General features: G+C 37.4%; 1 long non-coding RNA gene across 1 annotated transcript; it reads right to left on the bottom strand.

Annotated features, from left to right (window-relative positions):
• Positions 1-316: 316 nt before the first annotated feature.
• LOC128804414 (uncharacterized) lies at positions 317-6,549 on the bottom strand. The gene is made up of 3 exons (XR_008436053.1): positions 6,465-6,549; positions 3,328-3,451; positions 317-392 (listed from the first exon to the last, which is right to left on the bottom strand). It is a non-coding gene; the product is annotated as an uncharacterized LOC128804414 (long non-coding RNA).
• Positions 6,550-12,725: the final 6,176 nt, after the last annotated feature.

Genomic DNA, 12,725 nt, shown 5'->3' with positions numbered 1-12,725 from the left:
GAAGAGTAGGAATGCGTTTGTTTTCTGGCCTTTTTCTTTTTTAATGCTTATTTCAAGAGTGTCCAGCCATGCTGCTGAATCTGGCCCAAAGTTTTCAGCAGTGCTGGAAAGCACTCTCAGTAACTACAGAACTCACTCCCAACAGACACAAGGAATTGTCACTTGTGAAGGGTGGATTTTGCAACTTGCTTTTTAAAACTGAAAGGCAAATAAATACACAGAACTTAGAAAAAGTGGTGACCTTACCATTAATTCAGCATAATCCTTAAGCTTTGAGAAGTATTAAGAGCTTTACCTTGGATAGGTTTGACATATTGATAGTTCTTTTTCATTTGCTTGACTGACACTTGCTCTTCTCATAACAGGCTGTTGTTGGTCCAGTTCTTCATCATCTGTAGTGCACAGCATAGATGAAAAACAAGGAAAAAATTGCAATATGAGGCTACATGTGAAAAAGCTTGAGTACCAGCACATCTTAGATTGCACAGAACTCTCTTAAGAGGAAAAATTCTTTTTTTCTAGAGCATGTGTGTTTCTAAAACAAAAGCAAAATGAAATGTGGGTTTTAGAATAACTAGCAATACCTGACTTTTGTAAAAAAAGGCAAGTGGTGGTTGTGCTGTGCCTGTTAGAGAACTTCTGCTTTTGGGATGGGGGTATGGAGTTTTACAAAGTAAATTATTCTGTTGATTTCAGACAACAAAACACTGCCACAAATGCAGAGGAGGTTCTCCTTGAGTAGTGCAGTGTGAAGAAAAGTATGTGCTGAGAGGCCCAGATAAAAAAGGTGTAAATATGTGAACGTGGAGTAAAAAAAAAGATGCATGACACTATCTATTTCCACTTTTGAGTCCAACTTCAGTGATTTAAAAGCACTGGGGGAAAAAAAAAAGTGGTTTTCATTAACTTTGGAATTTTAACGAGCTCTGCTTAAAAGCAGAATCATTCAAATTGAATGCAATATTTCTCAGATTCAAAATGCTGGAAATTTGCTCACATAACCTTGAATGTTTGTCATATGAGAAGGAGCAGTTTGACAGAGAAGAAAAGATTTTTCTTCTGAAATCTCCCTAGCAAAATTGAGAGCTGAGAAATCTGGATAGTTTATGTAAGATTCAAACAGACATCAAAACATGAATTTCCTCCTTTGAACTGAACTCTGCTTCTTCAGTTTCAGAAGTGCCTATGACATCCACAAGACTCAAGTAATGAAAGACTGAATGACACAGAAGAAAATTACAGCTGAAATGTTTTGTTTTTTTTTTTTTTTTTTTTAGGAAAGGGAAAGCTGAAGGGTACAGTTCCTGAGAGCAGCAACAACAAAAAAATGAACAGCTTTTGTTCATGTTATAAATATAAACTAGAAATGTTCTCTGCCTTGCTTTCAGGGAATTGTCACAAGATAAACTGCTCCCACTGATGCCAGCTGAAAAGTCATTTAGTTGCTTGGTCTCTGGTAAACTTTGCATTTTGTCTGAGTTGGAATGAGCATTATATCAAGAAGAATTTCTAGCTCATTTAAGAATGAAAAGTGTAGGTACATTCCTAAGATCATCATTATTTTCCAAGTTGTCTTAATTTACTAAAATCAAATCCCATGTTATTACTGGGGAAAAGTACCCATCCCTTAAGCTCAGAGCTAGAACTATTGAATTTCACAGTATATAAAGAGAAACACTTTTTTTTTTTCCATTTTAGTGGTAATAAATTTCTTTCAGGAAGACTGTGCCTGTTGTGTCAAATTTCTTGTCTTGAAAAACTGTCCACATCCTTCTTTGACAAATAAAAAAATTAAATTTGTTCAGTTCTACAGTGGAATAAGTTTTAAAACATGAAATGGTTCAAAAATCCACAATAAAAATGAAACAGTCAATGACTGAAACAAGGTGTTTCAAATTAATCCAATACATTTTCCTTTACATATTCTCACATTATATTTTTCTTTTTATGCTGTGCTAAAGATGGCAAAAGTACAAAACAGGAGATGGGCAAATAACAGAAATATTCAAAGTTAGAGCAAGATGGAAAGTCAGATTCCTCTTCTACTCTGCAGAAAGAATTCAGTTACTATGAAAATCATGTCAGATTATGTGTGATGATAAAAGGATGATGCACTGTTTCAGTTCACCTAGAGAATTGATTGCCATCCAGAAACTCTACCTCGTAAATAAAATATGCTTTTCTGCTCACAGGATCTATGAACAGATGGATCTATTGTTCATGGAATGTGCCATGAAAGGCTAGAGGACAGTATAATTTTTGTGTCATGGGGGAAGTGAATGAGGTAAAATATTCATAGAATCACAGAACCACAGAAGGTTTGAAATTGGAAAGGACTTTTGGAAGTTGTCTGGTCCAACCCCTTTGCCCAAGAAGGGCCACCTAAAGCCACTTGCCCAGCACTATGTCTAGATGATTTTTTAATATCTCCAAGGAGGAGATTCCATAACTTTCCTGGGGAAAGTGTGTCAGGGCTTAGTCACCCTTAGTCACAGAGAAAGTGGTTCCTGATGTTCCGAGTGCTGCACAGACCCTCCTGTGTCTCAATTTGTGCCCTTTGTCTCTCATCATGTTTTTGGGCACCACTGATAAGAGCCTGGCTCCATCCTCTTTACAGCATTCCTCCAGTATTTACATGAATTAGTAAAATCTCCCTGAACCTTCTCTTGAGGCTCAACAAACCCAGCTTTCTCAGCCTTTCCTTAGGATTCCTCTCATAGGAGATTTTCTAGTCCCTTAATTATTGTTGTGGCCCTTTCTTGGGCTCCTTCCAGTATTCCCATGCCTCTCTTGTACTGGGGACCCCAAACCTGGATACAGCACTCCAGGTGTGGCACAAGAAAGAATCTCTTCCCTTAGCCTGCTGCCAAGGCTTTGCCTAATGCAGTGCAGGATAACACTTGCCTTCTGTTTTTGCAGGGGCACATTGCTGGCTCATGCTCGATTTGCTCTCCACCAGAATGCCCAAGGTTTCTCCTATCAAGCTGTTTTGCAGCTGGGTGGTCTCCAGCATATACCAGCCCTTGGGGTTGTTTTTTTGGTTACAATGAGATCTCTTGAGAATTAAGCTAGTCAATGCTATTGTTAATGTTTGACAAGAAAGAAAGGGGGGTCTCACAATGGGTTCATCCTTTCATTCTCAGAAGTAGACACTGTTATCTTCTGTTAAATTTTGACTTTACCTTGGGATATGTATCAGGTGCAAGAAGAAAAGATCAGTTAAAAACATCTTTAGTATTCAGAAAAAAAAACCTTCAGCAGCTCTCACTCTTTTGCTTACCAATCAGTCAGAGTGACAAGAAAACTTTTCTCTCCTGTTCAGAATACCTATTCCTTCCTCTTGGGTTGATGATGATGTTTACATCCATGGAGTATCCCATTTCTCTGCGCTGTAGGGGGAGATGTGCTTGGCTGGACTGAGTGTGTGCATGGCTAACCCCAGCCTTCTGACCTATAAACACAGAATGAGATTAAGTTTGATTTATAAACAAGTGATGTACTAGCAACATGTGACAGTTCTGGAAAATCTAGGAGTTAATCCAGATTGCTAAAGTAAGCTTTTCCCCCCTCAGTTTTAATGTTGCTTTATTACAGCACTTGAAAGTGTTTGGTCCATTTGATTGTGGTCCTCCTTATACTATAGAGTTCATTTTGTTGCATTTTGCTTTCTTTGCACTATTTATATCTTAAGGAAAAAAAAAGACATTAAAACCATCTGAAAATCCATTTTTATCACTATGAACAAAGGTAAATATTAATCAAAAACCTTTGTGACATTTCTTCCCTCCAAAAGTATTTTGTTTATAAGTGCCTTTTCACTGTTTTATTTTTCAAAAGCTGATATTACAACTGCATAATTCTGAGACAAATGTTTTTTTCTCTTCATAGCTTTGAGGAGCTGAAACAGAAGGAAACAAAGGAGGTCTCATGCAATTTGAAGAAATTGTATTCATATCAGAGGAAGGGTTGTGAACTGCTCAATACATTATCCTACAGAGTCAGATGTTTATGGGATAGGCAACAGTGACAGTAAAAATCACACAGCCGTAAAAATAATTAATTGAAGGCTGCTGGAACAGAACTCTACAACATGCTTCACACTTTTGATTAATGAAAACTGAAATCTGAATTAGACCATCAAAACTCAGCACATCAGTGTATTTTGTTAAAAAATACCCTCAATGAGCAATTTTTATAATTAATTGTCATTATTTTATTCTTTCTTTCCCCTCCCACACCCTTCTACCATTAGCCACGGGTATAACCTATATTTCATTTAGATCTAGAGACCAAGAATACAAACTTTTGGGGACTACTCCCTTGAATCAAATTTCCTTGTGTTTTTCCATTATGGTAGTGTAATTATTTGCACTTTCCACATAATGGTATACGATACTGTCACTTCTGAATTCTCCACCCTGTCATATCTATGCATCCTTTTGGCCTGACCTTACATTTGTGTGTAAAATTCATGCAGCACCCTTCCTGACAGAGCTCTACTCCCCTGTTTTCCCCCATGATCTAGTTAAGAGTTGTGAGGCAGTAGAGATCCCCTACTGACATCATGGATTGAGAAAAATGTTGAAAGGGTTGCAAAGGATAGACATAAATTGTACAGTTATGAAGGAATTTGGCTCAGTTATCAGAAGATAGTGTTTCAGCCCAAATACCATGATGAAACTAGAATAGCACATCCTTGTCTTAGTGATTTTATACATTGACAGAGGGGGTTGAAAACAACTTCTCACTTTCCCATTAGTTCCCCAGATATTTGCTGCCACCTCTCACAGCTGTAAATTGCAGCTATTCCCATTGTCTGTCAACTTCACAAGTCTCGTTGTGACTTGGCTCAAGACAATATTGGCAGCTGCCACAGAATGGGATTAGGAAAAATCACTAGGATGAAGTAAAAAGAAAGTGAACATATAAAGAAAATGAAATGATCTTCCTCCTAAAGTACAAAACCCAGAGTGAAAGCAGAAGGCTCTGGCCTAGTGTATGTGATCTTGGAATTGATAACATTTACCTCTAGAGGACATTGTTCTCTTCTCAGCACAAAATGCAAATATTTGTTCATAGTTCAAGTATGCAAAAAACTTGTATTCCATTGTCAGTGCTGAAATCTATGTACCAACAACTAAGTTCTCTGACCTGCTGGGCGCTTGTTACAACGGTATCCAGAGAGAAGGAAAATTGCAGATGGGTTTGGGAGAAGGAGGGTAGTGTATGCTTAGTCTCTGCTATCCTGTGCCTGAGCTTTGCTGTTTTTAAGAACTAGGACAGTTTATTCTTGATTCATTGGGGTCAGGGGATCGGTTATAAATGGAGATTGTATTCCTGCAATGCCAATCATCCCCCTTTTGTAGAAGGTATAAGCACTCATAAAAAATACAGGAAATGTATGAATTATTTGGATGCTTGCAGAAAATGTTAAATGGGCACACTGAGCAATTGCTTGCCTGTTGACAGGACTCCCTTCTGAGCACAGCTGTCTCTGTGTCCCTGTGGGCTTCTTGGGAATATCTGCCAGCAGCATTGGTTATGGTATTTGTCATTGCTCTGTTATCTGTCACAGGGACAACTTGCTGGACGGACCCTGCCAGGCCACTGGGACTTCACTTTCTACTGACACAGCTCAACAAAAACTTCACCATGAAAACGCTCCCTTCCCTTCCTTGGTGACTCCAGCTGGGAGGTGCTGCAGGGATATTTGCACTGGGGAGGCACAGCAGCAGTGCTGAGCAGCTCTGACAAAGGTGAGCAGGAGAGACTGAGCTTGCCCCAGCTCTGGAGGGCAGAGGGACAGGTCATGCTCACAGGTCTCCTTGGAGCTGCTCCTGCCAGCACAGTGCCGTCCTGTGCTCAGGCAGCTGAATGAGGAGCTGGAAGGTGCTTAGGGCTGTGACACACTTACAGCCTAAATTTATTCACACACAGTTACACTTTTGGATTCTCAAGTCAGCACTGTTTTTTTAGCTTACTCAGCCCTTCTTTTTTTCCCCTGGTGTTTAGCTACCCTATCAGCTATATTTGCAGAGCTTAATAATATGCCCAGTTGCCTTATTTTTGTTAGACTGAACAGTAGAGAGTTTTTCAGTCTCCTCTTATACAAGAGGTGATGCATTTCTTGACTTTTTCTAGTGGCTGTTCTGTGTAGCTCCTACAGTATGAGGTAATTTTTTGGTGTGGGTGACTAAAATTGAACACAGTACTTCATCCTCAATAATGTCCTCATTTCACTGGAAATACGTTCCTGAATTTCAGGGTTTGGAAGTAAATAACTGTCTTTGTTGACTAGGGATTACACAAAACAAGCCAGTACATGTCAGACTGAAAATCCAAATATATGTATAGAATATTAGAAGAAGTTAGCATGGAGTAATGTGGAAGTTTATGTGCTTCAATTATACAGCTAGAAACAAACAGCAACAATGATTTTCATAATTTGTAGGAGATTATCTCACCTATTTTCTTTCCAGCTTCCTCAGAGATGTAGGTATGTTTGCTTTTATTGATACAGTATTGGGTTTGCTGCATTGTGTTTAGCTTCAGTTAGACTGATGGGATCATCCAGAAACCTGCTTGGAAAGAACTTCCCATAATGATATGTTATTTGAATATCCAGTGGGATAAACAAGTGAATTTCACCCTTATTCTATGTAAACAGTCATTTTCTCTGTTAGTAAAATGAATTCAGACAAGTACATAGGTCTATTTTTATTGTCCAAGGAATTGGAAATTTTCACGTTGTTCATTTTCTTCAGGCTTATAATAATTATTTTCAGTACCTATATTGCAAACATTTTCTAATAATGTACAAATATCAAAGTAATAGTGCACAGCAATGTGTACTATGCACACCACTATTCTTGTACTACTGCTATAATATTTGCACAAAATAGACAGAAACTGTTGAAAAAACACAGCAAGCCGAATAAACACTTCATCACAAATATGATGCTGAAAGGAAAAAATACAGAACTAAAACATCAGCACAGGTTAACATGTTGTTGATACAGAGAGAAACAAAGAATTCAGATCAAAGCTCAACCATCTTTCAAAGGCAAAAGTAAGCAGAACTGAATATAAAGGAAAGTCAGATATGTCTTGTAGTGCTTTATCTCTGGGAGCAAGACAGAGATGGGAAAAAATAAAAAAAGAAAAACAAAAGAGCTGAAGCAGATTTGAAATAGGAAGAAAGATTAAACTAGACAGAAGCAAATGTGGAGGAGTAACAGTGGAATGAAAGAAAATAATGACATTCTATCAAAGGAAAATGGAAGTAAGCTTTCCTCAGAATAAAAGAGGTGACTGCTATTCTGTACAGATAATTTACATTTACTACTCCAAAGCCATTCAGAAATTTTATCTGATTAAAATCAGAGAGGTTTTGTTCATTATGGAGGTCCAGATTCTCTATATTTTTTCATCTGTACCAGGCTAAGTTCTCCCAGTGTTGTGCAGTCTTGTGCTATGCCCCTGGAAAACAATGTATTCTTTACAGATCTGTAGTTGTGCTAAACAACAGCGAAAAAGAGTGAGAAAAATGAATTAAAGGAGAGTTGCATTTATTTAAAAAATATTTTATATGGTGCAGTGTTTCTCTTTTTCATTCTGTTTGTACCATTTTTATTAATGAGCTGCAAACTACCCTTTGGGTTATTCCACAACAGCAGTGCTTACACTTGCACAGCTAAGTCCCTAGGAGATATATTTTTTTTTTCTTATGTATTTCCTAGTTATTTATAGCATATTTTATTTTCTGCAGAGATTTCTGAAGATTTTGGTTATGTTAATTCAGTTCTAGAAAGCAAAATATAAATAGGTGAAGGAAGTATTGCAAATACATTTTAAATAAATGCCCAAGAGGAATTCCTTTGCATAACATGTTTCTGTCCCCAGTCTCCACCATTAAGTGCTGCCAACCTCTGCATATATTTGATGTATAGAATAGTTAGAGAAGGATGTTTTTAAAAACACAAGACTTGCCAGTGGTCTTAAGAAATAAAATATACCATAGGGAAAATTTGCATATTAGACAAGTCATTTGTAAGATAGGAATGTTGAAGGGGTTTGTTCATTGTGACTACTGCAGGAACATTCTGCTTGTCATCATGGAAAGCAACATGAGGAAAGAAATGCTTTCTTCATATACTATGTTTCCTAAAAAAGAAGTGTTTGTGCATGAAGGTGACATTCCCTGATATTTTCCTCATCTTCCTTCTTCCTTCACTGACTTCACAGTGGCATTACTGAAATTGCAGAAGATATTTAGGAGAAAAAAATGTTAGTTACCAGATCTTCCCCTCAGCACAACTACAGAGGCAGGATAACAGTCTGAAAATGGTGACTCAGAAAGGATGAATTTGGGACACAGAAATTCCAAAGACATTCAGTTGACTGAAAGTGCAAAGAAAAATAAAAGTGTTTCACTGATCCGTATTTTTTTATATATACCATCACATCTTCATGGCATTTGGTTTTATTCTCCCTTATTTCACTTCCTTTCAGCTAGTTGCTCAGAGGACTGAAATGCATAAATACCTTTGATTACTGAGTCCACAATATCCTACTCAATAGCCAACTGCCAGTAGGGATAGACTGAGATCTGCTGATGTCTCAAATGCCCTAAATATACATATATTTACAACTGTAATTTTTAGTATATAGACAACTTCCTTAACCTTGTCACTAGAGAGGAGATGGTGTTTAATTGATTCCTTTATGATATGGTTAACATAATGGCATATCACTGCTCCAGGTTTATACATTCACAGAACACAAGTTTGGTAATTATCATGATTCTCTAATTCTAAATAAATACCTTTTTGTGGAAGTAGAGTTTGAAGAGGGTTTGATTGTGATCTCTCCTCTGTGGTGATCAGCAACAGGACCTGTGGGAATGGCCCGAAGGCATGTCATGGGACGTTTAGGCTGGAAAACCTATATCAGGAAAAACCACATATCAGGAAAATTTTTTGAGCCAGCTGGGGTTGGGAAGTGGTCACAGCACCAAGACTGACAGAGTAAACAAAGCATTTGAACAATGCTCTCAGGCCCATGGTGTGATTTGGGGCATCCTGTGCAGGGCCAAGGATTGGGCTTGATCCTTGTGGGTTCCATCCAACTCCACATATTCTGTGATTCTGTGAAGTTAAAAGAAAATCACCACGTAGCAAGTTTTAACAGTTCATCCATCCACTGGAAAAAGAGCTCCTTTCTGTTTCTAGTTTTAGACACCATGTCTGATTTAGATGAATTACTTAACAATAGCTAGGCATAGTTCTAAAATTCGCAACATCTATTAAATATAAAGGTTTAAAAAGGAGCAGGTTATACACCATAAGAAGAAAATATGAGGCTTTAAATATTGTTTTCTACAATAAATCTATCCTGAACTTGTCATATTTGGTCTTCGTGACATTTGCAAATTGTCTCAGAACAGTATACGCCTGTTACAGGAAATTCTGAGTTCATCTTCACATGTGGTAGGTATTCTAAATCTATTGCTAACTTTTCATCTGTGATTAATGGGTCTGTTATTTCAAATTTGATGTGCAGTTCACACAATGTACAATTGAGTTATGTTTAATAAAACATAAAAGTGAGCTTCAGCTTTACCATTCTAACTATGCTTAGCAATTTTTTTCACTATTGATTCAGATTCTTCTTGACTTTCAAACTTTCTTTTTTTTTTTTTTCTCTTGTAACAAGGTCTTTTACTATCTTACAAGGCAGATTACATCTGCAAGCTAATTTCCTTTGATATCCTTATGGGAGTCCTCTTGATTGTTGGAATAAAAGTTCCTTATAGATTTCCAGTACCTGTGACAGCCTAACAAGTGTCCTCCATTATTTAGTTCTATGAATATCATATTTAATTAAAATAAAAAATACAAAATTGAAATTGTTGGCAGCTTCTAATGTGTCCAGAGAAACTTTCTACAACAGTTCTACTTGTAATAAATTCAGCAAAAAGTTCACAAGGAGTTAGGTGGGAGCCATTAAATTATAGAATAATTCAAGTTGAAAGGGACCCCTAAGGGTCATTAAGTCTAAGAATGTCAAAGAATAAACAAAAATAAAGGCTGATACCTCAGTAGAACATTTACAAGGTGGATACTGTAGGCCCTGACTAAATAATCAGTTCAGACACTCACTCTTGCTCAGACTCTCACCATAGGAGTACCCGGCAACTTGGACTGTAGCTCTGTAAGACTTGCAGGATGCAGAAACCCCCAAAAAGCCCAAAGCCTCTGCAGTTGCACCCTAATTCAAGGCCCTTCCTTACTGGATGCTCTCTTCTAATGACCAGAGGAGGTTCTGCCATGAAATGCCAGCCTACATCTCACCTCTGCACACCTGGCAGCTGTGAGCAGAGCTTGTCGCAGACTCTGCTCTGGGCCCAGCCACTCTGTCATTGTCACAGTGTGCTCCCTGTCTGTGTGAACAGCCCTTGCAGTGGACTGTCACTGTTTAGTCACAAATGACACAGAGTCAGTTAGAAGGCTAAGTGGCATAAGCACCTCATCTTTACTGAAACTGCTTCTTTTACACACTGGTCCAATAGAGGTGGGCCTGATTGGTCATTTAATCAATACATTTCACATGACTGGCTAAGTAACAAGACGCTCATTTGTAAACAATCTTATGAGAATAACAAGAAAACAGATATTAGAAAAACACCACCTGCAGGCTGTTTTTAATAATTGGCTATCACTGTTTATCTCCAGCTCCCTAAAGTCTCCCAGGCCGATTCTGGGAAAACTTATTTCTCTTTCTCGCCCTCTGACCAGGCTGTCACAGCCACAGTGGACAACAAGAGCCAAGACTGCACAGGCATCACTGAAGAGCAGCACAAACCCAGAACCATCTCCCAAATGTAGTTGACCCCTCTGTTCAACCTCATTTTATTTACTCAAAAAAAGAGCCTCTCAGGGAAGGGAAAAATTTGTTTAGGGTGTACATTTGTGAAAAGAAAGGATGTAAATGTGGTGTTGGTGGTGTTTATTTATTTCCTTGTTGTTGTTGTTTGTTTGTCTTGTTTTGTTTTGTTTTTTCCTTTTCTTGAGCGGTCCCAGAAGGCCTCAAAGGTTAACACATCAGATATTTCTGCCTGGGTCACATTGATGAGCTTTCGGTTTTTAGCAGATAAGAAATTTCTGAACTATAGTTTAAATTTAGGCAAGAAAAATCCTAAGTGAAATATGACTTTAAGTGCTGTCCTTCAACCGTCTGATAATCTAATACTCAATGGTGCCAGAAGTATTCATTAGCAGAAAAACAAATTGTTTTTGGCAATCTATACCTTAGATACTTCTTTTTGATATCCAAAGAAAGAAATACTTAATACAATTACTATTGTTTAAGTGATATTTTTGTTGATTATTGCTAGCAAAGCCATGATTTTGGTATTTCCTTTTCAGATCTAATAATCTGAATTATTAATTAAACCATCATAACATGAAGTGAAATAGGTCCAAAATAGCTGTGTATATCTCTATAATTCAAAAAAATACTTATTTTAGGACTGCTTATAATGTCTTAAATTCACTTGCATTTTTTAAGGATATGTATTCCTTGTGTTGCTGGGGTACCTCCATGCACGTCTTACAAAAGCTTCCAATGCCAGCACTGATTATAAACTCTACCGACCACATGTGCCTTGGAGTAGCTCTTGACTTGTGGCTTCTTCCAGGTAAAGCAATGCATGTGGCAGGTTATCTGTTTGCTCTCTATCTGTGACTCACCTCCTCTTCTTCTCCCACCTCTTTCTCCTTTAAAGTTTTTTTTCTCTTGGCTAACATTTCTGCTGCTCTGTTACTGCAATTTTGCTATTATAAGTCATGGATGTTTTCAATTTATTTACATATTTAGCAATCCAATACATTTACAATGTGTAAGGAAGAAGGACTAATTTATAACCTGAAGGTACCTTGTCTGATGTTTCTAGAGAAAAGCCTAGGTCGTTTAAAGCACACTTTAGAATTCCTGTACCGTTTCCTGGTCCAGAGGAGTTTTGTATGTATTTATAACATTTTCTATCTGCAGCAACATTCTTTTAAAATTGTACTCAACTAAAACAATACAGATTCCAGATATGTATTTTCATTTAAATTAATCTTATTTCAGTACTGTTTTTGTATTGCATTCTTTTAATGCATTGTAATGAAAAAGCTCTTGGAAAAGATATTAAATTGTATTATACTTATTTCTTCCTTGACAATTATTTATTAGAAGCATCTTTTTTGATGGTTCCATCTCTGAGGAACAGAGAAATCACTCTTGTGGCTCCTTGTCTTAGGAAAGGCATGAACTTTATTAATACATTCAGTTCCTGACTGTCAGGGACAGTTGGCTGAACAGGTATGTACAAATACTGGCATGAAACCTAAACAACAATTACAGGAGAAATTTGGCCTGACTCATCTCATTGGCATTCTACAAGCAATGCAATCCACACAATCACATAATCTTTTTTTTTTTTTTTTTTTTTCTTTTTTCTTGAAAGAGCATAAACAATCCTGAATCTCATGGAGGAAACTCACATTCAAAACACAGGTTAGAGGAAGTAATATCAGCTGAGAGTTATTTCCATCCCATCTTTCATTTATGTCAGCAAACTGTGAGTCAAGATTGCCTCACAGTCAGGAATTTTAAAGGGAGCCCAGATTCTGGCTTTGTAACACTAAAAATAATTTTTATTCAATCCTTTCCAAAAGGTG

This window comes from Vidua macroura, chromosome 2, assembly GCF_024509145.1.
Source record: "Vidua macroura isolate BioBank_ID:100142 chromosome 2, ASM2450914v1, whole genome shotgun sequence".
Lineage (NCBI taxonomy): Eukaryota > Metazoa > Chordata > Aves > Passeriformes > Viduidae > Vidua > Vidua macroura.
This window is presented reverse-complemented; position numbering and strand designations above follow the sequence as displayed.